Raw genomic sequence first — 25,390 nt, forward strand, 5'->3', positions numbered from 1 at the left:
TATTTATTCATGGTGGTAAATTGTACAGAATGACTTTATACAGTTTGGGCCTACATATGAACTATTAATAGATCCTTAAGTATGTAGTGATATAAACTCAAAAGATTTGTAATCACAACCTTAGTTTAAGTTTGAATAGGCTGAAAACTTTTAATCGATTTTAAAAGAATTCAGTAACTTCCCAAATGTTGGGCTAGATGACACGAATAAGTCCAATTCTTGGAAAAATGAGTATAATGATCCTTATGAGATAAAGTCGCAATGTTAGGTGTATATAAAGGAAGAACTGAGTAATCATTACTTTTCCGCATTTTAATTCATTCGCATTTCTTGCGTTCATGTTGTAAGTAAGCAAACGTATTTTATGTTGTATCTAAATATGTAACTCTTTCCGGGCGACTGTTTCAGACTCTTCTTGTTGATTCGAGTATTAAGTGTAATAGATGCAATGCTCTTCATTTGAAACAAATGTATATATATATATATATATATATATATATATATATATATATATATATATATATATATATATATATATATATATATATATATGTGTGTGTGTGTGTGTGTGTGTGTGTGTGTGTGTGTTACTTTACCTCATAAGCTCTAACGGTGCCTTCAATTTATGGCTGAAAGTAATTGATGATATTCATGAAAAAAACAGATGGTGTAATGTAAGAAAAATGGTCCCCATTCCAGAGCTAAATGCGCGTCTACTAAAGCGTACGTAAGTTCCTGTTCCCCAATATACTGTGGATGTGTGCGTGTGTTAAGAAGGCAACTATCTTGAATCGATAAAGCCTGCGCACGTTCCCTTTACACAAATATACCTCATGTATGAAACAAAGTTTAATTTTTGGTTTAATTCATTAAATATATCCAAACTTTGAGATATGTACAGTTGGTTAATAAAGGAATAGTAAAAAAAAAGTTTATTCGGGAAAATACAAGTAGGGATATTAAGATCAATACAAACGAAGATATATAAATGCATATTTTAATTCCGGTAGTTGGTACCATACCGAGTTATGCAATATTTATATGTTTATGGACCAATTGGTTAATAACGATGCTGAATTCCACCTTTGGAGGAATTACGTCATTAAATAAAAATGTAATTTATGATGCGAAAAGTATTTGAAACGTACAAACAGTACTAAGTAATACTAACATATGTTGACCTTGTGAAATGCGTATGTGACGGTACTGATCTGCCATGTTCTTTCATACAATCTCAAGAGTAATAAATCATGAACATATATTGCAAAACTCAGAAAGTTCCCGAATTGTTGATATTATCTATTGGGAAGATAAATTTTAGGAAAATTGCAGTAATAATACAATGTATACTTATGATGAAATGATATGTTCCTGTTGATATTGGGCATTGTATGATATACAGTAGAACCTCCTTGCAATATTCTCTAATTAATATAAATTTCTGATATAGAAATCTATGAGTGTATACTGAAATAGATATAATCAGTGCAGTTGTTTAGCTCACACCGGGAGCAACGTAAATTGACATCCCTTGGGTTAGTATATCTGACCTTAAACAACTTTCAACATTCTCGTTAATACATATTTTCACCTTTATTTCATATCGATACTATTTTGCCACAACAAATTCAGTTTGCATATGTCTAGCTCAATAAATTTCCTCATTAAGGACACTGACTGAACAAATGAATCACAAGCAGATTCTTTTTAATGACGTTTCTAACACTGTTGTCTTCGGCAATTCTGAGCAAATATTTCTTCATTTACTTTGCGCAAAACCTGCATATACATGACCGCTAGTACATGTCCATATGATAGCAGTTCACTTGGTTTGTTTATCACCTATAGTTACACATGTTTGCGAGTAACTTGCGGTTGGATCAAGGAAGAAACATACCGAATTGAGTCAAAAGTTCCGTATCATTCTGACTGAAGTAATAAATATGATTTGTGCAAAATGAATATAGGTGTCCTCGATATAATTACTAAATGTGTTGGATAGGTTGCACTATGGTGGGGAAAATTCCTATACATTATAGGGGCAAAGTGTCAAGGTCACTGAATGAATTAATGACTATGATTTCGGCACATTAGCATCACTTGAAATCACATACCCTGGATGAACTATATGTATAGCATGCACTATTAATAAGACAGAAGAACGTTTAATTGGGAATCATATGATCAAAGGTCATGTTCGCTTTAACTGAAGGAAAACTGTTCTCAGGAGGTTGCCCGTATCCACTATGAAGACTATTCCAGCTGACTTGGTACGGTTATGTTGATTATACTTCTGTAGGTTTCGTGATGACCACAACCCTGACATTTGAAAGCAAACACCGCAGTAGGCCTGTCGAAGCTTATCACTCATTTAAAAAAAAAAAGAAATGGAATACTTTTGAAAATGACAACTTAAAATGAAATATGTCGATTGATAAATATAAAATGCAACATCTTCACAAAATATAATTATGTTTAAATTTAATTAGTGTTAAAATTGATTTTGATTTTAAGAGTACTGTCGTATTTTCTCAGTGCAATTTATAACAAAATGCATTTTGTTTTAGAATTGGTTATTAATACTGTAAAAGTAATGTAATAAGGAAATACATATTAAGCGTTCTCTTATTTAGAATGCTGGAATTATTGGGCATTCAATTAATACTCATCAAGAAATAGACATTAAATGTAACTAAACTTTATTTCTCTTCATTTTCATATAACTCCAATTGAAAACAGCTATCTATAGAGAATGCATTACACTGCCCATTAGTTTTAAAACAGTTAATTTAGCACACATACCTTTGTATTCACCTTGAGCGTGTATGTTATGTCGAGTGTTTGCGTGTACAATTTTAACATGTATTGTGTCAGAGGCAATGTGACATAGACGCATAGAATTTAGACAACTTAAATTACGCCTATTGTCAGAAATATAATACGCATTAACGTAGACTATTATGAAGGTTGGCTACAACAATAATGTACCGTCAAGGGTTGACCTCTCTTTCAAAACCTGAAAGAAAGTAGCGTGGTTAGGGGAAATAAATAATGGTAATTATGAGCCTAGTTTCATTTATAAATATTTTCAAGTCCTGCACAATTTTCAATTCCACTTCCCCTATAAACGTGTTGACGCTACATAGCTTAGACGATAATCACACGAAAGACAATATATTGAAATATTTATCTTCTATTTGAAAGCAGCCAGCTGACCTTAGCATCATATATTCTAATCCATTTACTCTTTGTAAAATAATTACATATCAAAGCCAGTGCAAATAAATATAACCTTGATAATTAGTACTGAATCTTATACAAAGCATACAGTTGACATTTGTCAATAATATTAATGAAAGTTTAGTCATTGAATCAAAGTACACCCGATGAATTAATCTAAATAAAGCATTTTAAATCATTTCTGCAGTATGAAGTTTGTATAATATGTGAAGAGCCATTACTCGCCTGAATACCCAACTTTATGGTAGGATAAGACTAGTATTTTGTGAATAAAATGTAGACATAAAGGTTTTCGATGTCTGAAAATTTGCAATTACATCACATTTCTGCCAGTATACATATGCAATTTCGTGATGCTGCTCAATGTTTCGATTATTCTTGTTGGTAAATAAGCATTCTAGTTCCGTGTAAAATATTCTATAATTTTCCAATCAATCAAGAATAAATATTTTTTATTATTTCATGATTTATCATCATAGCTATTACACAATTTTTTAAAAATGGAATGTTCGAGTGAGTTTCATTGCAAAGGAAGGATTTTCGACGTAAACCTTTATGGAACCTATTATATAGCATATTACTTGCGCAACCTGAAATTCAGTTAATTTTGCATCATACGGTCAAAACTAAATGTAAAATAGCGTTTGCTCTATCTGAACTTCGGTCACTGTTATTTTAGAATTGTATGGATTTACAGTTATTTATTAGCCCCTTGCAACCTCTATCAGTCATACCAATATCATTAATACAAATAATAGTAATGTAATTGTTTAATATGATGTTCTCATATTTTAACTCATAAAACACTCCCAGAAATAAAACAAGAACAAAAATTTAATTATAGGGTTAAGTTTAATTATTATTTCTTGAAAATTCGACTCTAAAACAAGCACATTTTAAACATAATTTACTTGAACAAATCCTATCCTACTTCTGGAGATACAAATCTAGTCAACAACAACAGCAGGCAGAATATAATGGCTCGTCATTCTTTATATATATATCTTGAATCTGTATATTTAAATTGTACCGAGAAACAAATGCGACTAGGTTCGTAAGTTCGTTCATGTACATTATTCCCTCAGGATATGTGCACCGCAATGGCCATCTATGCAAGTTATTAGACATCAGTGCGCACAAAATGTTGCGAGAGAAGCCATTTAGACACGATGTTCCAAACTGTAAAAGGGGAAAAATATTTGTCACGATTATGGATACATACACATCACACTGCAACAATCAATTATCTCCCAATCCACATCCCCGCTTTCTAATTGATAATACTGCTGCTACAATATTGCAAACAAGAATGAAACATTGCAATACAATTGAAATTATCAAAATGCCTTATATTTCTCATCGTTCGGTCAAGTGTGCTATGTATCTGTCTATGTTTATATAGACATATTTATATCTATACTTTCAGAACAATTTAATTCTTTGGACTTTCACGTTTTGACAAATATAGTCAAACCACTCAAAGTAGTTGGTTGTTTGACTGTACGAAAGTCAAACTATAATTTCAATTAAATGATTGTTACCCCCCCCCCAACACCCCGTATGTTACTTATTTTAAATATTACGCTTGAATTAAATTATATAATTGAATAAAATTAAGTCTCAGTTTATTCCCACTTATCTAATAGCTCAAGCCTAGAGACAAATTTATATATACATGCATAAGAAGGGGAAATCGTTATAATATCGATCTCACTGCCTGCCGCTCCATTTATCTCTCGCTAACTCTATTCTGTCTAAATTGTATGTACATTTTCAAACAACAGATTATGTTTCTTGTTTGTTGGTACGATATAATATTCCGCTTAAGGTAAGAAGAGCAAATAGCGCTCTAGAAACAAATAACGTCATACATTTTGAACATATTTTTAGTGATTGAACGGACAAAATGAGTGACTGAATTACAAAATATAGAACACTCTTAGCTACGTTTGGCTTAATGGCAATTCACTTGCAAGAGACGAAATTCAGGGAGTGTAGGGGAAAAATGATTAAGTCATTCTTGAAATCCAATGTAAAAATTACTCACTGGAGCAATAAACGCAGATTACAATGGCAGACTTCTAGTATGATGGCATTTAGCACAGGTTTATCTAAACGAATACAGTTTAGTGACCTTAGATGTGGACGGAAACTGGATACCCTCACGCACATGAATCATTCTTTATCAGTCATTTTACCAACTTGTGATGCATTGCAATTGGATGCACTAGGGTCCGTTCAGGGATAAATTTAGGATAGGTTACAACAAAGATATATAAAAGAAACAAACTAAAAATCATCGTAAACATTTCATATGTCCATTATAAACACATAGCCATTCACTAGCAATGCCATTCATACACATTGGAGCAATTATTGATGAAGATTGAATAACGTCACATACGTCACAGATAGCTACAATTGATGCCCATTAAGATGCACTCCAACACAAGGTTTAGAGACGATAAGCTTACAGAATGAAATAAATATGGTAAAATGAAAATATATTGGTTTCAATGTTGGCGAATTCAAGTTGGTATAAGTTGGTATGAAATGTGATGTATGGGAGTAACTGATTTAGATATGTAGGCAGAGGCATTAAGATATAACTAACAACAAGTTATAGGTGGTAATGCCCATTTAGCTTTAAAAGTGCAAACCAATATTACAATGACTTAGAATAAATCTTCCAAATTCCATGGCAAGTGCATAATAATAGACGATACTCAACGGAAAGAAAATAGTGGGTTTTTTCATCGTTCCTGTGTATGTCGTTATTGGCAATAATCTCGATGAGGATTTGTCTTGGAGAAAATCTGACCGATTAACAACAAGCATTTGTCATTATCTAGCAAATAGCTGCATCTGCAAGCTGACGTTTTACATGGGAATCTTCTCATCTCATCGTATACGTTACAACTGAAAATGATTATCTCATATCTAAGCGTTAAACAACATGGACTTGTCGTTGTATGCCAAAAAGATTAATTTTAAAGTGGTGTCTTCTCATCCCATCGTATATGCTACATATCAAAATGATTTTTCTCCTTTTTATCATCAAATTTTAAATCATATCATTGAAATCAAATATCACTTAGTTCTATCGTAATTTTCTTACTATAACAAAACAGGAAAAATAATTATTCATAAATAATTGTCAAAGGTGTTACAAACATAAAGTGTGTTCCTATTATCTAGGTGATTTTGTTGATATGTTGTATTTTTAACTCAAAATGTATTATTCTTTTTTTCTCTTTTTCTTCTTGTTCTTGTTCTTCTTCCTAATAGTAATACCAATAATAATAATGCTAATAATAATGATAATGATTATAACCATAGTATTATAATAGTTATAATAACAGTATTGATATTAATAATATTAATGATAACAATACTAGTATAATATTACTAATAAAGAGAGTGACATACAACACTACAAATATGATGTCGACAGGTAAGTGAAATAGGTGAATGCTTGATAATGCTAATCGGAATTGATATTTAAAGTTAATAGTACTATCATACCGGGTAGATAATATTTAAGCAAAAATGTATAATAATTGGCATCATGTCTTGAGGGGGGACACTTCAATGATCAACTCATTTACTAATCGGGGGCAATGTTATTGATGTTTAGAACGATGTTTAGATGGTTTTCTAATTTTGTTAGACATTTCATATTGTTTCTCTAAGATGGGTTCGCTACAGAAGACAGTATCCATTCTAGAGCCTACGCAGTTATTTGAGCGCATGATCTTGCAGTGCCTTATCTGCATAATAATCCGGAACGTGTGCTATATAGTAGGTTATGTGCAGATTTTCAAACTCTACTTATTTTCCTTTTTTGGAAAACATCTTTGACATTTGTAATGAAGAAAACTTTGCCTGTTTGACATCTTAAATTTACAAATGTTCTATTAATTTATTCTATCGTCGTGAGGCTAACCTTCCTTCCAGGTGAAAGAGACAATCTTGCTAAAAACTGATTCCTTAAAATCAAGGTTGATAAAGTCCCTGATGTTTCTGTCGGGAAGTATGAAGTAAATTGCACAGTTGAAACACAACACCCGAACTAATTTAAACATATGCTTAATTGAACGTTAGCATACCAGTATAAGCAATGCATTAAATACTTGTTCCTAAAATAGTACACGCTCTTCATACCTAAGTGTTTTATCGGCTACAACCTCCATGAATAAATATATTTTGAATATGTTGGTGGCATATGGGTGAAACGTATTACATAGTTGGTATATATTGATTATCGTAGGGCACTCTCGTGTGAACTGTATTAAATGTGTAAACTGTGTGTATGAAATAGTGTTATTTTATGTTCTAGATCTACGTGTCCAGTTAAAGGAAGCTAATTGTATGTGCATATGGAGCTATTATAAAATAAATCCGTTTGCCTTTTCCGAGAGATGACATTTTATTCCTGAAAAATCGGAACGTAAATAAAGTTCCCTTTCCACGTGACATATTTGATCACACAGTTAATAGTGATAGACCATCTGTAAGTGAATTCTTCCAGCTAGACATAACTAATCTTTATCGAAATTTCTTCCAATCAGTATGTATATTGGCTCTTCTTTGTAGCATTCAGATAAGTACACTTTGAATTATGCTAGTATTAAGTATAAGAAAATTCGCCATCCACATTGTTCTCGGTAGCTCATGGGCACCCTGCTTATACAATTATTATACATAAATGAACAAATATCTTGACAGACCATCTACACTTATATTCTTCAATATTCATTTATTTTAATATTGATAAAATTAAGCTTGATATTCAGTTTTAAATATCAAAAGTGGAAATGAGTTATAGTATCGAAGAAAGGATGGTATTTGAATATAATGAAAGTATACGTATGTAATGTTTATATAATTCTTTGCAATGCATATTTTTTTTAAATAATCTTTGGATGTCCAAACTTCATTTTGTTCCTAGTACTTTTCTAAAACATGTTTCTTAAATATTTTACAGACGTATCAATGAGCTTTATGATTTTAAAATTATATACCAAGAACAATTTTTTGATGGTCAAGAAGTGATATGACCATATGAGTGTCTCATCAGATTAACACTAGAGATCGGATGATATTTTGCTAACTTATGTACGGAAGTCCAATCCTGCTATATGTTGGAGATTGGTAATTTAAACCAAGCAATACCAATTTAGTGTAATCTGTGACAATGTGGCTTTTATATTCATTATATATTATTGGATGTATTTACATGTTTGGGACATTATATAACGCAGTGAATATTTCATCAAGATAATGCCCATGAGCGCGGGTTCAACTGTTATTGATGTGGTCTTCACACTAACGAGTAGCAAGATCATGTTTTCTATTTCGAATTTGGCAATCAGTTAAATATTTTTTTCTCCTTTTATACGATGACAGGAAACTAATATCAGTGATTTTCTAGCAACGATTTGAAGAGGCTATGCCTACAATACAGGTACAATTGTTCCACATATATCAATGCAGTAGGGTGGAATTTTTCAACTTGAGATGTACAGAAGTGAATAAATTTAATGTGAAGTCTACGATCGCATAACGACTGACAGTACAACTTTTGACAATACAAAGCATAATGGGTGTATCTTCTAGGACCAGTTATAACAATGGCTGCATCCGGTTTTATGCTGTTTACAAAATTAAATCCACGTCGGTAGAGTTTAAGCACACTATAACACCATTTTTCAAAAGGGACGAAGTTAAAATTTGTACATAGTTTAAATTGTATTTTCTTATACATATCTATTTCAAGATTTCATTTTGTACTTCTGGAACAATTAATTTTTATGTCGGCATTAAAATGGATGATATCAAGACATTGTACTACCCTGACAACGATAGTGGATGCAACATTTTAATGGATATGACTTTGGCAAAACGTATGTAACAATTATGACTAGAATCGTTTCCTTTTTTCGAGCAGACATAAAGTTGTAAGTCTTGAAATGCTAGTAAATACATATATATTTCACCAGAATTGGACATATTTTGCAATTAATATTTAGAATATTTGCATAAATTTGAGAATTAAGGATTAATGAAAGACACAAGGCAGATCATTTGCTTCAGTAATTTATCATATATTCCAATAATTGATATATCAATTAATATGTTTGTCGGTAATGTTTGCTCTGGAAACAGGAGGTCAGAAGCTTGCTAAAGATGCATACATGCCTTTATTGTCTGACTGAGGGTCCCCGGAATAACTACTTTTCCTCCTTTTCAAGTTCTTGTTTCACATAAGCGTCTGGAGGAGAGAAAAATAAAATTGTTGACATGACTTCAGCACAATATAATATCATCGAAAATACATATGTTAAATATTGTTCACGGATACAGTTATATTGACATAGCGGACATTGTTGTGTTTAATGGCAAAAACAATTTAAAACATACACCTCCTCAATTGTTATATATTAGTTAAGAAAAAGATGACCATGAAACTCTTCAAGTGCAGTATACACATATAGTGACATTTCTTCCACCTGACACACTTGAAATTAGAGCCGGGATAAATACAATAATAATGTCAAGAAAAAAGGAGAAAGCAAGCCCATTGCCGTTTACGGATATCAGTGTCGAATGATGATTGAAGTCATCGTTTCTCCTCAGGTATTAAAGAGTCAATGTATTCTACAAAGCATTTCAATAACGATTCACAGTATGAATTGTTATAGCTTTATTATTATCTAACCTACAACAAAATGGATTGAAAATATAACTACATGCATGTCCAGTAGTTTAGAACCTTAAAACTCTTCTTTACCACGCAAATTAAAATTAGATTGTGAAAACGTTAATCAAACTGAAATTGTTTTGATTACAAAAGGGTTTTGCTGAGTAACTCGCGTTTGTCGATACCGCTTATACATAATTACCACCTACCCATTTCTCTGCTTTACTGGTATCATTCAGCATATTGACATAATCGTATGTATGTATGTATGTATGTATGTATGTATGTATGTATGTATGTATGCATATATGTCTGTCTGTATGTATTCATGTATGTATGCATGCTTTTCAGCAGACATATAACACCTTCTTGAATGCTGACTGATATTTCGATCTATGTATTGTATCATATTATTGTCATAGTCGTAGAGCATTACTTCTTTTTATTCATAAATGTCAATTAGACATTCAATATCGAGCATTATAGCGTGTGTAATTTCAGCAAGATTGGTATCACTCAAAAATAAACGGAATGTTATATAATATATAAACGTACAGTCTTCGGCAAACTTCTTTGCAGCATCGTTTGCACCGTACGGTTGGTTCTCCTGTAATTTAAAGCAAGATCACAGCTCAATAACAGATACAGAAATAACACTTAATCTAAAATTAAACTAACAGATATCGCTAAAATAAAAGCAACATCAATACAAATAATTATTATTTCTACTGCTGAAGTCAAATCTAAACACAAAACAAAACTAATACAAACTTACGATTATCAAATCTCCTATGGCTGTAATTGATGCTGTTTATACTTAAAATACAGATGATGATGGTGTGCGTTCTGCTTTGACGTGTGGAGAAGCAATATAACCATGTCCAAATGTTCAATAATTCTGATATTCTGCATACTTTCATAAGACAAACACAGTACAAAATGATGAAATAATGCGTTCAAGCATAGGTAATCGAGATGATCGAAGACTATACAAAGAGTATAGGCTCGTAATTACCTCCATCATTTTCTTCATGTGTCGGTCATACTCCTCTATTTTCTCTTTCAGGCGACTTCTGTCGAAATTATGATTGCACAGTACCAATGGCAAGAGGATGACAAAGATGACAATAGAGACGGAAAATATCTGACGTACCATCTACAATCAAAACATTGAGCAAGTCAAATTATGTCAAACATTACTTAGATAATAATGCAAGATAGAACGGGTTAAACAACCGGGACAATGATCATCTTTAATGAGATTCTAATTATTCTCTCATTGATCACACTGCCACATCCCAATTCCCAATACGAATAGTGAATTAAAACCTATGATTACATGTTTATTATTGTCTAGACACATAATCGAAGTAGCAGGTATTGATACTATATAGTGGAGGTCTTTTATTGTTGCCCCTGTATACACTGACGATGAAACATAATCAAAATTATATGAATTGCTTGATATTTAGTTATCGATATTATGTCTCAAATCAGACCAAAAACAATCAACAACGCTCACTTTAAAATAAAATCACCTTCATACCAACCCACTTTGCAAATCAGCAATATGGGTTAAAAAGTTTTTTTTTTCTTCGCACTAGACATGTATTTACTGAATTCAATCCACAAATATGATATTATCCATATTATAAGATAATTAGCAAATAGTGCATGAACTGAACATAATAAATGTAATTCTTGAAACTATTTTGGCTAATCTATATTTTGCCGTTTGATGGAGGTTAATAAATGATCGCTGAGCAACTCTGCGAGTTCGTGCTAAATACTGAACATTTTTTGGCACTTCATATCATGTTATTTCCCATTATGGATTATGATTACTTGTGCTTGAAATTACTGACATTTTTAGACTATGAAATAAATTCAAAATTTATAAAACTTACTCTGAACACCATAATAATAATAATAATAATAATAATAATAATAATAATAATAATAATAATAATATACAAGGGGCAAGCAATAATGCTAGTGAAGTTTGTTAAAAATGAACAATAGCCAGTTCGGACATAGAAATTTAAATACGTTTGATTTTCTTCTTATTTTTCACGCCGATTGAACATTAAGGATAAAGCGCAATATTAATGTCCCATGTAGGAGCCATATGTAATGAGTATGTCTCGTACAATTTAAATGTCATCACTTTTATGAAAAGGAAATTTGCGCTTAATTCTGCTAATAATTGCATTTTTGCAATACCCTGTCCCAATGTTGGAGCTAGTCTCTTATAAATAAGCCTTGCAGATCATTTGATCTAACCTATTGTATGCATAGGTCACATTACGTACAATTGTATCTTTATCCACGTTGGTCGTCTGAATGAAGAATATAATGCGCATGAAACAAATATGATTCTTATGCGAATACCGAGACGGGTAGGTCTACTTAAACGTTATAATCAGTTGGATATCCACCGCCGCACGCGGTAAAATACTGCCATCAGTCATTAATTGAGTCGGCACATTAACAGTATCGCTTTAACCTGGTCTATATATATTGTATTCACTCAGCACAAACCACCACATGAACCAAGCAAAGACATGACATTTCACTGTAAATATCAACATGAATATGTCGATTGCAAATAACTTTGACTAACAGGAGAGAAACTTCATTTACAAAAAGAAACATAATGATTGTGACAAAATGTGAACATTGCTATCTTAAATCGATTGAGTAAACTGTCGGATTCGAAATGCAAAGTACATTTTTTCTCACCTTATGAACGCGTTCCTTAGCAGTATTGCGGAACAAATACTGTCTTCTAAGCAGCAGATACCTTTGTGTCAATAGTCCCGAAACAGACGTATTATATGGACACTCCACGTCTATGCTGGGCGTGAATATAATCTACCAGCCACTCAAATACGATGAGACGACACCCAGCTGAATAACGATGCAAATGGAAGGCTGAGAATGCGACACCCGGAAAGAATTTAAAATATTACCCACTCCTGTTTAGTTTACCTTTCAATTCGACCATTTCAAGCAGTAAAGCATTACATTGTAGAACTTTTAATATCAGATATGTAACACGTTTCCCATTAACAAGCCCAACTAGACAATTATACTTCTGTGTATTTTGTACATCACATATTTTCATCACAAGATGCATTGTTCATGTTATTTTGCATACCATTTAACCAACATCGATTGATTTCTTTTTGGTCATGTATCTCGTATGTTGTTGAGACAGAAATTGACAAGGGTTCTTGTTGTTTATAACGAGCAACAAACTGTTAACTTTGTTCCAACGAAATACGTAAATTGTCTCCTTCATTCGTTGAAAAATACTTGATGCACGTGTTTCCTCAATCTCTTTTCTTAACATATTTAGGAATACGCAATTATTTACTGAGCATTGGTTTCAAGCCTGAAAAGTCTGAATTATGGACAACGGGGATGTTTGTCGCACAAAAGCAAGTTATGCACTAAGTGTGCGATAGTAAAGTAAAAAGTCCATGTTATAGAGTTAATCACAAGAATTGGAAGACAAATCAACATAATCCAATCGTTCTAAATGTGCATTTAATTTGATCGTCCTGATAATCACTAGTTTCGTTTCAACTTCGACTCGAATTTTTATGATTGATAAAATGCATTAAATTTTGAAACGACATCATGTTATTAATGACACCCACATTTAAAAGATATCTTAAAACAAAATGCGTACCTAAGATGTGAAAACATTTTCAAAGCTCACGAAAAATATTTCAAGCGCTCGTCATTATGATGAGTGAATGTCAATAAATATAATCGATTGCGTCATATCTTTACTCAACACTGTAAACTTATCCACTTCATTATTTACTACAAACCATTGGTATAAGAGTGATATTAAAATGTGACAAAACGATGAAAATAGTACTTTCTGAGTGATGGTTACATACAAGGATAGTAACAAAAGTCTTTGTATCGTTGACCCTTTTTCCAACTGTTACACGTTGATGTTGTTATAAATAATATAATATGATATAATATGTTATACATTTGTCATTTGCAGTTTACATTTTCCGGAATTATCGCCAATGACTCTAATCAAAGCTGAAGCCATGTAACAAACAACGTGTGTAAAGTTTTAGTGCGTCATTCAGAACATTTAAGAACGAACTGCTAGTACAAGCAGAGTCCGGTACGATCGGAACTGTAGTTATATGGGATTTTTTAGCGTAAACTGAATTATACATGATGTAACAACTACAACATGCTGACCCTACGTAGACATTAATAATTTAATAGTTTTATGTTGCAAGTAAAGGCTAAACGATTTACAGATAAATCCAGCATCTGTTAAAACTTCATGGATCAAAACTGAATTAATATATAAATTAGAAACTGAAGGTCCTGCGGAGCACTTATTTTGCAATTTCTAACGCAAGCTCATATCGGTAGATAGTTTCGTTAAAGAAATAAAAATCAAAACGTAATAAATGTATACAATATTTCGTAAGTAACACAATGAAGGATACGCCATAGATATATAAGGATATATATACAAAATAGTTTTTCACTACCATGCACAATACATGAATGACACACCTGATGTGTTATATATCGTCCATAGCGACAGTTATACTTGAAACATAGTCAACACGCAACCTTATCTGCTTGCGTAGTTCGGTTGAGCAACTCTTATTTGTACTGTATTTGCATGAACATTATTTTTGGAAATGGAATTTGAATGTTTGCTATGGAAAAATACAAAGACAACATTCAATTTATTCAATAATCTAAAGTATACTTTATTTTATTCATTAAGGAAGTTATGTATGGTGCAATGTGTGCAATAGGTTCATTAATATTTATATTCGAATGTACAAACTTTGTACAATATGAACCACTCTGTTGTTTTAAACCTCAAGTATTGAATGTGCTATGACTTAAACTCCTTACGCATGCCACTCTTATGCAGACATTGCATTGTCTATAAATTGTCGAGAAGTAAGGAATAAGTGATATTTAGACTGCGTGTATGTACTCTTAATTGTATTGTAGCTTACATGAGCTGACATCACAAGCTTAGTCCCGTTCCCAAACGTACCAGCATGTATTTGTTTTCTCCGAAGCGAAAACGAAAGAGAATTAATACTTTAGCCAAAGTTAACATGATTCATATATGTTGATAGGTGTATCACACATGCTGTTTCGTAACAGGTTTGCAGATGTATTGGGAGATAATTATCATATATTGCATACCATCTGATAATTACTGTTTGTATTCGTTAATTTTCCATGTTAATAGTACACACACATCCATAAAATCGAGTTAGGTCTATACCTCAAGAGGAGTATATCCAGCAACATGTTTTCATTGCCTGTTAATTTTATTAGAATTTCATGGGAATATTTGGCTTTGACTACTATTCATGTATAGTATATCCTGGCATAACCTGTGAACAACATTTTTTGAACGATACATCTCGTGCAGTGTTGCTGTCGCTAGTCGTGATTTCTACTCAGTCACAATACTGTTTTTCTGTTACACTTTCAACACCAATAGTACTCTCTCTCGCTCTCGCTCTGGGTTCACACACATGATATGTTTTTCTTCATATGTTCGACACGTTCTACCATTAGCATCTTTACAAAAATATATTGATGAATGGCTGTAGGATACAATGTGCAGTTTGAAGCATGGATGCAATAAACATCTTGCAACATTTTCACATTTAGAGGTTTATGTGGATTATATTAAGGATGCTAATGACCGTTTGTATTAGTCTTACCTCGAAAAAAGAAATTATATATGAAATGTAATCGCCAACTTTCACTCCATTATATTAATGACTAACATTTTGATTAATTTCGGCTATTCCCAGTACCACGAAAAACAAAACCACCTGCAAAATAAACACATCCACATAAACAAATTAAAGATGAGGTGACAATTGTGTAACAAGATAACCTGGTTGGGTTTTTGATTTATATCAGAACACTTTTGATGGTGATACAATCCCAATGTTTAATGATGATTTACTTAAATGAGAAAGAATTATGATTAATACGTGCGTGTATAAGATCCGAATATTGAACAAATTAACATAATCCGTACGAACCTAATAATTCAACAAATGAAAATACAAAATAAATGTCATTACACAGCACAATGACAAAGTGAATGATTGACAGTAGTTTCACACGACGAAAAGAATGATGTGCTTTACTCAAAATGTTAAAAGGAATTCACTCAAATAGTGACCAGTGAGGTAATTTAGTATTACGTTTAGCATTTATACACAGACAATGCAGTCATACATCATCGATGCGCCAGAAGTATTCGGTTTTTCCCATCATAAGCACTTCGCACGTGCGGCATCGGATGAAGCGAATTCACTGTATCGAAATAATGTACAATATACATAAATCACCCTCGGGTATCAGTGTACACAAAAAATGAAACCAGACTACATGTATTTAATAAATAGAGGGATTTAGACAATTCCGTGAAAAATTGTTATTCCTTATGAATCACCCACTTGATCAAATTGCCAGGACTTTTCATCAAGACCTTTGCAGATGTAGGAATACTGGTGAAGAATACCCCCTCTCTCTGTCTTTTTGTGTCACTCTGTCTCCGTTTCGTCTGTTTAGTCCTTCAGCAGCCTAACCTAAGCAAGCCTTCTGAAACATAGCAGTCGATACATCAAAATCCTCGCACAGTTTTTTCTTATTTAATCTTTGGTTTCCTTGTCAAATCGAGCTCCCCTCAATCTAAACCTAAATAAAAGTACCAACAATTCTAAAACCGTGATGTATATATGTATGTATGTATGTATGTATGTATATATGTATGTATGTATGTAATATATGTATGTATGTATGTACGTACGCTTGTATGCATGTATGTATGTATGTATGTATGTATGTATGTATGTATGTATGCATGGATGTATGTATGTACGTATGATTGTATGTATGTACGCATGCATGCATGCATTCATGCATGTATGTATGTATGTATGTATGTATGTATGTATGTATGCTATGGTCTTTGCGAAACCCATTACTTACTTATTCCTAATGTTATTAGCGTTGATTAGTAGGTTCGTGTGTTTCCCCGAGTTCTTATCGGTTGAAAAAATAGTTGAGGTATACTCAGAGTAATAAATATATATGTTGTTATATATACTAGATATTTTGTTATGAACAATTTGAACATATATTTTGCATTTAGTCAGTAACACTAGAAAATGTGTGATGGCTCCCCTGTGACTGTAGATCTGAATAATGATTCGGTAGATGACACTGTTGTTAATTCATTTGGAGGATTTGTCATTGCACTGGGTGGAATAAAACCTGATGACAATTTTACGGAATGGATTCGCACAGGTCTCATATTAGATGGTGTGGTCATTACAAATGAAAATATTATCCAATGGCAATAAACTACCATTATTTTGAACCTTTTCATAGGCCCATTATTTAAACTCACGTGTTTAATCCTTTCATTTTATATCATCAACGCTCTATTTAAGCATATAACTATTTGAGTGTATCGAAAATTTCGACTGAAAGTAAACTTAATTAGATTCACTTTCCATATTCATGTAACAACATTAGTTGTTATGTCAAAGGGTAGTTGAAATATGTTTAATAGTCTATATTGAGCTCTGATTCAAATTTTTGTTTGTAAATGAACCCCCACCGTTATCTTTGGTCGAAAGTTTTGTAAATTATAGAACTTCAACGATTGTATTATTATAACTTATTGCATGTCCATCAGAACGTGTATTTTCCGATTATTTATGAAACATTCTTGAATGTATACATACGTGACTAGTTTTTATTTGATGCCTTATTATACTTTTAAAAACCATACACATCTCTCAGTATGTTCTTTCTCCATCCTAAGTAATTATTTTTGAGCGTTATAATAAAGTTAGATCACGCATGTTTCATTTTGCAAAATCATGCAATTATACGGATGAGTATTACGACTTTTCAGCTCCCCAGCCCGGGGTTACTTTGATAACGATGGCTTTGTCTACTTCATGACGCATCACGACGTTGGAGAGTGACCTTACTACAGCTACTCAGACGTAAAATATCAAGAAAACCCAATGTTATGTGTCACATGATTACATCCGTCAAAATTCAGTTTGTATATATCTTTAATTGTAATTTTGCGAGTTGAAAATTGCGAATATACCAACTTATCTATATAGAGTATGCCCCACTCTTCTTCTCTCGCATTGAACAGATTGTATAATGGCACATACACGTATTTTAGTGCTGAAGACCAAGCTATTAGTATTTGATCATATTACTATGCCAATGAGACAAGAACGGCAAATTGACCAATGATATAAATGGAAACATTTAAAATGATTGAAAAAACTCCCCTCTTACAATCGTTACTACCTGTGCTACGGCAATTTGTTTCTTGGTCAAGAATACTAATGCCTGTAACTTAGCAATGCGCAGGCCTCTTCTAAAAAGCTACATTATTTTTTTTTTAATGGGTATACATTTCAGCTACTTAGCCATTATCATTCATTCATATCTTAAATACGGTATATAAAATATCACTGCCCACATTCTTATGAAATAATTAGTTTTGATCTTAGTAGTTTAAAAACAATCAACTTCCGTTTATCTCTGCAAGGTGTACATAATGACATATATCGTCCAGTGCATGTAGATTGTTACATATAATACACGTATGTTGTATACTTGACGTGTTTCTGTGAATGAGAGTAGGGCTTTGACCGTCCTCAATGTTGTCATTTTTTAAAAACATTTACTTGAAACTATGGTCAAGAAATAGCCTTGATTACGACCTTTGATGGTTCTGGAAGTTAACTTGATGTTATACTTTGAAAATGTCTCCAATTAAATAACCCACATTCGTGGCATTATGTTGCGTCATGGCTCAGGTGACGCTTTTATATAAATTAAAATTGTAGGGAAAGTCTTTTATTTCGTATTTTAAGATACGTCTGAGGGATCACTCAAGTTGTGGTCGGTTATAAATTGATTAGAATTATACGTTTAAAGTATTCATTGGAATTATAAATCGGTCATTGACTTTGTGGGCTAAAACAATACTTTGGAATTATCGGGAACTCATTCACAGACGGGTCTGAATTAAATCATTCTGGTGCATAATGCTATTTTTACATCAACGCTTTGAATAATATTTGTACATGGGCATGTTCAACAATATTGGTGCGTCAGCTCATTAAAGAAGTAGAGAAAAACATGAAAGTTCATAATTCACAACACTATTTGTGTAACTCTAGAAACGATAGCAACAGTGAATTGTTTCAGCGTTTGATATTGTAAACGTGCCATTCTGAAATGATGACACAAATACATGTTGAAGAAGCTTTATATTTTATCTTATTTTAGACCTTAACTTTGACAATCAAAAAATCATAAATGCTTGACTGCATTGCATACTATCTTTCTTTCTGCATTAAATTATGCATATTCATAATTTTTCATTGCAGACTACAATAATGAGCGGCAGGGATGGAAGCGAAATGTGGTCTTTGCGTTCCAACATGCAAGAGTCAACATCAGACTTGATCCTGCGAACCAAACAAGAGTAGCAAGACATATTTGTATATCGGATCAAGGGAAGAGGATCCTCCATCATGTACAATGCCAATGAAAATATTGTCAAAGGCGGAGAGAGCCCAGACATATCAAAGGTTTGATATCTTCAGCTTCAGTTCACTGAATCAACAACTTAATGGCATCAGTTAGCTGACTGAATTAATGCAAAATACGATTCATTGTTCGTCATCAACCCAAATACTGAAAATAGGAACACCTCTAAAGTATCAGTCATATCAGGTTCCAGTAGTAAAGGACTAGTACATGCATAGCGACACCTGAAATCAAACCACACACGCACACACACAAATACTAACATGACGGCTTGTTGATTTAGGCATATTTTCAACCATTTGCATATGAACGATTGTTATATATATTTTGTGTACCGAGGATTGCAATGTATCTTACAAGAATGTGACCAAACGTTTGTAATTAGTATTTATAAATCAGTATCAACATAGATGTTGTTAAATGGCATATTGATATTTTATCTTGAAGCATAGGTTGACATATGTTTGTATGTGTCTGTTTTTATATTGCTAAAATATACGTTTTTTTCCGACCTTACACGGGTTCGTTAAGTCTGTATATTTTTTGTATTAAACAACTTCGAAATCTTATTTTGGAAACAACATACACTCATGTAATACGTCGATATTAGAGAAAATGATATTAATTTGCATTATACGAAAGCGCAAACACCTGCTTTCTCGTCTATATTGTTAAATGAGCTGATATATGTTATTGATAAATGCAGGCACGAAAGAAAATACATGCTAAAGACGATGACGAGCTCGACGTTACTTTGCAACCAATAGCCTAGGTGAAAACTAATTATCTCATTTTTCCCTTTCGTTTTGATAACCTGACGTAAAGCTGCGCGTCCGCGTATGATTTTAAGCTAAGTTGTTGGATATGCGACATTGCAGCAGCAAAACAATTCGTTGCCCGGATCAACCTGCTGCAACTGTAGCAAACCTAATGGTCCACGTTGATAAATTTGTTTAAAAAGTGTCTGCTACTCCAGTTGCTGTTTTAATCGATATCTGATTCGCCTATTTTACCTGCTTGCAGCATCTATGACAGTCATCGCGTATTTGTATGTGTGTGAACGACTTTGTCGCTTCTGTGACGTGCTGATAGTGCCATGTGATAAAACAAGATATATATACATGCATTAAATGGAGGGATTTATATAGCTAGGTGACAGACGGGAAGAGGGCAGATTCACTGTAGTGGCAGGGTATAGATTTATAAAACTACTCCAATTCGAATGGAATCATCATTGGCGGATTTACAGGAACGACATGACAAACCTTAGTTTGTTCCGCTTGCAAGCGACATTGAGATATCTCGATAATATGAAACTTGAACGGCTGTAAATGAGCGTGCGAGACAGCTAAAAAAAGTTGTGTTGGAATCCTCTCAGATTCCAGAGGACGCGGAATGGCAACGTCACTGGTACCATTTTTTTTTTTTTTTGTTATTTGCCTAGCGAAGCTTTGATCGTAAGCCTTTAATGTCTGTTAGACGAAAACGAATTCGTGACAACGACGGATTATGAAGCCCTAAATAAACAGGGTCAACGGGCACTGACACAATCAGGTGACCCGGTAGGATCTCTAAAGGAAAGCTGTAAAGAACATATCCCTTCTGGGCCTGCCCTTTGGATTCTTGCCCAGACGAGGTATAATTACCGTCGACTGTGTCACAGACAAGATTTACAGGAATCGTCGAGGTGATATTAGCTAAAACCGGCGAAACATGACGACCACCACCTGTTGGATTGTTACTCTGTCGGAAAATATCTGGAGGGCATCTTATTTTGCCCCATGCCGCATAAATCTTTTTGAAAAATATTCGTCAATTATGTAATCGAGAACCTCCAGCATATTATAGATGCTGTACCGGGGTAGACTGAAATCACGCAATTGGTCTTCGGTGATCTTACAATGATCAAAAAAGTAACATTCTGTATGTTTCGCCGCTTGCGCTCCTAATATAATCACCCTTATTAATTACTTTTCTATCATAGTTTTCGAAGGAGTTTTGCATCAGGATTCACCTGGTTCTGATGTTGAATTGTCCCAGTATTTCTTCGTTTAAGATTGATATTCGGGTATTCAACTAAATGCTTACCAAACAGCCTTCTCACACAATATTTTGTATTATTTTGCTCTTGAGATATTCTCCTGGTAATTATTATTTTATAACTCTATATCTTGTAATCACTGCCTCCTGAGTCAACCTCTCCAACGATTTAAAAGTCAGCTACTCCAGGCATAATCGTTATAATGTCTGTCAGAGTATATCATTGCGGGTAATGTCTATACCAAAAACGTTCGCGATCTCTTGTGTGTCTGTCAAATATTCAGATCCTGCTGGTTGTGGTGGTTCAGCATAAATTGGCGCTCTCAGACAAGATCCAAGCACGGTTCAGATCGACGACTTATCCACGTAATCGGGCGTCGATATTTAAATGACGGAACTCAGCCTTGGTTAGTGTACTTTGATAGCGATCTTTGATTCTTTTTCTGTTATAGATTTTATATATTTCACCCTCTGTATATTCTGTTCTTGTTTTCAGGTATCAATGCGGAGTTGCTCTACAATCAGATTCCTTATCAGACTTATAGCACCGAAAGGGGTTTGGGATGTTAATCTCGACAATTCACTTGCAAAAATCCAACCTTTAAAACTTTGGGTACTGTTGGTTTGTTGAAGGCGAGTACAATGGTTCTGGTGACCTGCAGATTATTATCTCGTTTAATACTTATTCAACGGACTGCAGTGACACCTTCATTTTGCATTCCTTTAATGATATATGTGTCGATGACTCCAGCCAAGTAGCGACAACGAATCATGAGTTTGAACGTATTGAGAGTGGTGTGAGCGAATGAGGTCACTGGAATATCAAAGAAAGGTTTTATTTTCTTGATATTGTCTGTCTGACCTCACGCTCAACAACAAGGCAACCCGATCTCATTTTTTACGGTTTTTTGTGTACCAATCGATCATGTCATTGTCTTTTCGATCACAAACGGAGATAGTGCTGAAAGCGGTTTTGTGGCATCTTCAGATCTATGACCATGAAGCGTGGAAATGACTCCACATTACATCTTTCGTCATCTGAGGCATATAGAGTTTTCGTTCGTTTGTTTTGATTTTCTTTGGAAATATCCATGTTGGTTTTAATTAAAATTCAGCACCCGTGCTCCCAGCCCACCAGGGAGCCCAGCAAGGGGACACTTTTCAAGTGCCAGGGATACACATATGCCATTCTCAATTACGAAAATTACCTTTGATTGACCAGTGAAGTCACCACCTTCTAGAGTCGGTAAAATTACTTCTCGATTGACCCGTTAAGCCAGCGCATTCTAGGAAGTCTTCCAAGACTTGGGAAAGGGAAGACAAAGGAATAGACTATATGGGAAACGATGATATCATGAGATATACAAGGAGAAACATAAAGAAGGTGAGAGAGTAAATAAAGAATTCCTAGGGCTCGCCGTGACCAGCCTATTTGTTGAGACCGGGCCCATCCCGACCACCCGTCTAAGAGAAGTAGAGGCCAATGTAGTGTATTGCATGGAAAGCCTCTGCTCAACTACCAGGATCCTTTCATCCCCCGACACGGGATGCAACCCACGGCAAACAGGTTGCCTCTACTTAGTCGCCTTTTACGACACGTAGTGAGGCACGCCGGGCCAATCATACAACCCAGGTGCCGCAAGGGGGTGATTCTAAGCCGAAGGTCATTATTTATTTGTTCGATTTAATATCATCCTGTCGTGATGTCCTGCTCCTAAAAGAATATCGTGCCATGCATTGTGGCGAAAGTAGATGGCGTAGTAAGCCCATCTCCACGGAATCCTTCTTTGCAGAAAGCAAAGTCCGGATCAATTATGTAACAATTTATGAGACTTTTCTTTGAGCTTTTATAGGTTTGCACACCACCCAGAATGTCCCGAGGGGTCTGAATAGGTGCTTTGAGCGCTTTTCATAGGGAAAAAAGTGTTGTTTAGTTAAAATTGAAAGCACCTTTGACATACCCTGCAGACTTAATGTCAAACTTGACTTTGAGGTAGATTCCATTAGATGGAGCTTAAGAGGAGCTCGGAAGCGAAGCATACAAAAAGAATATGCGAGAAAAGATTTCTAGTGCCGAATCTGCTATGTTGGATACTTGAACGTAGGTTCGGCTTCTCTGAAATCTCTCCCTGTCTCTCTCTCTCTCTATATATATATAAATGTATATATATGTGTATATATATGTATATATATATATATATATATATATATATATATATATATATATATATATATATATATATATATATATATATATATAGATATATATATATATATGTATATATATATATGTATATGTATGTATGTATGTATGTATATATATATATATATATATATATATATATATATAATACAAGTCAAATTGCGAATAACAATCCTTTCAAGTGCACTAGGTCCAGGGATTGATAAAATAAATGCAATAAACTGACACGAACAGTGCGAAGCTAGTATCTAGCTAGCCTGAAACCTTTCGACTCTCCAATTAGCCTCTTTCAAAGTCAAATACAAAACATAGACAAGACAAACAAATAAAACAATCAAAAGGTTATGATTGTGAAACTTTACATGCATGTTTCCACAGGAATTCAATCTTTTAACTTTATTATGTTTCAACTATTCAACTAATGTATTTCAGCTAGTTGCTACTACTGGCAAACACTTGTATTGACCTAGAAATTGATGAGCCATACCAACATATGTTATTTTATGTATATTTATGTAAGCGGAAACTATATCCCCGACATTTCATAGTGATATTAGTCACAGGCTATTAAGCAAATTTAGAGAATTATTTAAAAGAATATGTGATGCAAAGATAATTATATATATATATATATATTTGCAGAACAGAAATAACACGTGCGATGTAAATAACAAAATGTATGATTTATATTTTGTTGGACAACTCTTGGAAAACAAAAGAATTTTGGAAAGTGCCTATCTTGTTCACAAATTAAGGAGTACTAGAAATGCATACTTTGTTTTGGACATAAGCATCTACGCTCCTGCAGATTTTAATACTTAAAGCAACTTAAAGCAAATATCCTCACCCAAAACAAATCCATAATTTCATCAAATGAAATATAAATTAGGTGATTGAATATTTTTAATGTTTTTTCCTTGTTTTCACGTCAAACTTGCAGCTTCTAAACCATCTATTCGAATGTGAAAGGATTTGGGAATATTTTTGCTTTAATGCTCAAAACATGTCCTATCAGAAAGAAATTTTAACACGTATACGATACAATGTAAAGAAATGATATTCAAAGGAATACATCAGCATATATGCTAGTATATACATTATAGATCTAGTACCATTACATGTAGAAGCAATGTAAAGCATCTCATGATTGTTCATGTATTATTCCATACTCTCAATTAAAAGTACAACATGCAACTATCGATACTTCACTGCCAACAATATCCAATTTGCAATTAACGAATCAATAAAAAATATATAATCGTCAAGAAAATTTGTCTAGATTACTAATTAGTTGATCATTCAATGTACAAATTATGTCTTTCTGTTCACGTATCCTCCAAGTGACTTCCATGTTGCTTCCTTGCCAAGGAATTAAAAGCCTTGTTTCATGCATATGGTGAATTGGACAAAATTCGTCGACATATATGGTTGCATGGTTTAGAATTTTTGAGTGTTAATGGTACCCATTCAGATCCTATTATGCACTTCCATTACCAACAGTACGTAGCGCAATTATACTTGCACACTGGATATTGACTCTCTAGAAACGCACATATATGTAATAG

At 33.5% G+C, this 25,390-nt stretch overlaps 1 long non-coding RNA gene across 1 annotated transcript; it reads right to left on the minus strand.

Moving 5' to 3' along the window:
• Positions 1-983: 983 nt before the first annotated feature.
• LOC149771218 (uncharacterized) lies at positions 984-12,851 on the minus strand. Its single transcript, XR_016418389.1, has 5 exons — positions 12,686-12,851; positions 10,959-11,099; positions 10,499-10,550; positions 9,442-9,514; positions 984-4,419 (listed from the first exon to the last, which is right to left on the minus strand). It is a non-coding gene; the product is annotated as an uncharacterized LOC149771218 (long non-coding RNA).
• Between the last annotated feature and the right edge of the window lie 12,539 nt (positions 12,852-25,390).

This window comes from Sinohyriopsis cumingii, unplaced genomic scaffold (assembly GCF_028554795.1).
Source record: "Sinohyriopsis cumingii isolate HCF-2022 unplaced genomic scaffold, ASM2855479v2 utg002023l, whole genome shotgun sequence".
Lineage (NCBI taxonomy): Eukaryota > Metazoa > Mollusca > Bivalvia > Unionida > Unionidae > Sinohyriopsis > Sinohyriopsis cumingii.